This window comes from Canis lupus, chromosome X (assembly GCF_003254725.2).
Source record: "Canis lupus dingo isolate Sandy chromosome X, ASM325472v2, whole genome shotgun sequence".
NCBI classification, from domain to species: domain Eukaryota; kingdom Metazoa; phylum Chordata; class Mammalia; order Carnivora; family Canidae; genus Canis; species Canis lupus.
In genome coordinates this window covers 90,895,300-90,898,812 of record NC_064281.1, presented here as the reverse complement: position 1 = coordinate 90,898,812, position 3,513 = coordinate 90,895,300, and the positions used below count along the sequence as shown (strand labels likewise).

The window sequence follows — 3,513 nt, the reverse complement described above, 5'->3', positions numbered from 1 at the left end:
CCTGTTATTCCTTAAATAGTAGTGATTTATTTCCACCTTGAAATCCAATGAAACTTATTATGGCACTTATTTCATATTGTAGTGATTTGTGTATGTGTTTCTTTCCCACTGGTAAATGGGAGAAGTGACGTGTTGTTTAGCTCAACTTCCTTCTAGCACTAAGCACAGTCTGAGCCCTGTATACATTTGTTTTTAAGTAGCCTCCACCCCTAACATGGGCTTGAATTTATAAGTCTGGGATCAAGAGTCACATGCTCTACTGACTGGGCCAGCCAGGTACTCCTCCATACATTTTGTCACATATTTTTGATTGATGAAAAATAAAGATCAAATAATTAAGCACTCTATATTTCTGTTCATGCTGACATCACCTATTATTTTGACTTCATTTTACAAACCACAAAATGAAAATCAAAGGAGTAAGTGTTCTTTTTTCTACAAGCATGGATACAAGCAACATGAGAAAAGGTTGCCTACCATGAGACACAGATACAGGATTTTTCTACCACTTGTATCACTTGTTAGATCTTTCAGTTGACCTAAAAATTTTAAGCTCTGGAAACAGTGTCAAAAATCTCAGACTATACTATACCACTGACCTCTTAGAGGCAGGATAAAACTATACACAGCTAATCTTGAAGGAATCTCAGAAACCTGTTTGGAAACTGACATACTGGGTTCTCAATGTTCAGAGATCTGTCTTCCCTTATATTTAAGAAGAATAAGATTTAAAATAGTTAATAATATCCATTAGCATAAACAGAAAAATGGTAGGTCTTGCCTTGGATTTTGATTTACTTTTGAATTTTCTAATAATTCAAGTGATTTTCTGACCATTCAAGACTCAATATTAGTAAAAATACTCCATTTTCATAATTTTTTATTTATTTTATTTTAAAATGTATTTACTTATTTTATTTATTTTAAAATTTATTTATTCATGAGAGGCACAGAGAGAGAGGCAGAGACACAGGCAGAGGGAGAAGCAGGCTCCTTGTGGGGAGCCCGATGTGGGACTTGATTCTGGGACTCTAGGACCACGTCCTGAGCCAAAGGCAGATGCTCAACCACTGAGCCATCCAAGCGTCCCTTATTTATTTTAAAAATATGGAATGTTTCACAAATTTGCATCTCATCCTTGTGCAGGGGCCATGCTAATCTTCTCTATGTCATTCCGGTTTTAGTATATGTGCTGCAGAAGCGAGCACCATAACTCTTTATTTTAAATGGCATTTGATTATGATCCTGTTTTGTTCAACTGGGCATAGCATTGCTCTGTTTTGCAGTGTAGTAATTAAGGAAGCTAGCTTATCTTATTTCTTGAAATTTAAATTGAAATTCTTTCTATTCCTAGTCAGATGGTGTTATTAAACTGAATCTCATGCTAATTTATTGTAAATAATGTAATATATCTTTGAGACTTTTAGATACTATGTATTTGTATATATTACAGCTGAGGAAAAAAATGTTCCAGTACCTTTATTTAATTTTGTCTCATGAGTACAAGGTATTTTGTTTTAGTGAATTATGGATATTTCTTTTCTAATTTTTTTTTCTTTTCTAATTCTAATTATCTTCTTAGTCTTATTAGTTTACCATGCTGGTTTCCTAGTAACTATTAAAATAAAAGCTTATAATCCTTTTCTATAAGATTGTCTACCACTCTTTCATTCCATCCCCACATGTTATATTTTGGTTATAGTAGACCTGGACCATTGGTGGTAGGATTCAAATAAGAAGTCAGTTACATACAGGAACAGATGAGTAAAATGTCTTTCCTTAACTGAGTAAATAAAGCTATAGTTTATTGGCTAAATGTCATTACAAACATTTTCAAATTAGTTTTTGTCAGATCTAGAGGTATAACTAATACCTCCATTTCAGGGCTATAACTGTGAAAGCTTTGTGAACCTTTAGAGAAATTAAAAAAATTTTTCAATTCTAAAGTGAGAGCCTAATGAAGGACAATTTGCAAAGTAAGGCATGGACAATTTAGGAGATAGTCATCTATTCTTGGCAGTGCCCTTGTAAATGGCCTGAAATTTTAGTGCTCAAAGTGAAGGGGACACTTTAGACATTTATGTTGAATTGGCTAAGGACCTCTTTTTAAAAATTTAAATGAAAAAATAAAAAATAAAAATGTAAACGATCAAAAGAGTGACTTGTAGTGATACCAATCATTATTGGTCATTATGATGTTCTGAACTTATTCCAAATATAGCCATCTGTCCTCCCATACTGCCTGCGGTTCCTCATTTAGATTCTCTTGGACAAGGGATTATGAGTGAAGAGATGAGGCAGGTGTGGTTGCCTTGGCTGGGCTGATTACTTCATTTCTGGATTCCTGAAATAGCTTTCTAATAGATTTCCTTGCATTCAGTCTTCTTCTTTAGTCAGTCTTCACTACTACTTCTTTGTACCAGATTCTAAAACATGGCTTTTGTTTTCATCTTGCTTTTTTGCTTAGAAACTTCACAGACTCCCTACTCCCTACTAGTTTAAGTCCATGGTTCACAGTCTGATGTTCAAGATCCTTCATAATCTTGCCTAACTACCCATTTCACTCACTTGATTTAGAGTGTCAGCCATTGAACCAGGACAGCTAGGTTAGAACACTGCTGGAACCAGGAACAGAGTTTTAACTCAAAAGTGTCAAAACCATGACCTGGGATTCAACTATCTGTATTCACTTCCAGGACATAATATGAATAAAGACTAAAGTCTGTAGCTGGAAGACTTGAGAGAATGGGGTGGAAGGTGTGTGTTAGGCTGGGAAGTTCAGGATTTAATATTTGAACTAAGTATGGTAGGAGTTATTGGCTACATATTTTATGTGGCCCCTAGTACTTATTGGTAGGAATAGGTATAGCTCTTGTTAGAGGAGACACACTGAGCAGGTCAGTACTCCCTATCCTCTCCATCAGCCACTTGCATGTTCCCTTATGCCCTGAGCCAGGTGGTGTGGAGGATATTGTCCTTGGGACTATAGCTCTACCCTTGAGCAGATACTTCAGATGACCTTAGTGGTGCCAGGAGTCTAAGATTTTTTCTATGAAAAATTCTTGTTCCCAGTGCCCAAATCCTTCCCTAGTAGAGGAATTTAAAGGGTAGCTCAAATGAAGGTCCAGGAATAAATAGCAAGGGCTGGGGTATGGTGAGCCAGAGAGATTAGAGCAAGTATCTAGAACACCATATGGCATAGGGTAGGTTGTTTGTTAATTGTTGAATAAAATTCAAAGTGTAATGAGGGTAGCAGGCATTATCTGCAGATAGATTTTAGGGGCAAGATTAGGGTGGAAGTGGTTGGCAATATAATGATTTCAGGTGTTTATATGTTGAGTTTGAGGTGCCCATCAAGCCGCTGGATGTATCTTGCTTTGGTGGATATATCCAGCTGGTTGGTGGGCATTTCCAAGATGAGTGTGCAGGGAGGGGTCTGGCTGGTGATAGGAAATTGGAAGTCATGAGCGCTTAGTGATAGTTGAAATCCAGGGAATGGATGATAACCTCCTA

The 3,513-nt window shown here is 36.5% G+C and overlaps 1 non-coding gene across 1 annotated transcript; it reads right to left on the bottom strand.

Annotated features, from left to right (window-relative positions):
- Nucleotides 1-1,101: 1,101 nt before the first annotated feature.
- LOC112649570 (U6 spliceosomal RNA) lies at nt 1,102-1,208 on the bottom strand. The gene has a single exon (XR_003129631.1). It is a non-coding gene; the product is annotated as a U6 spliceosomal RNA (small nuclear RNA).
- Nucleotides 1,209-3,513: the final 2,305 nt, after the last annotated feature.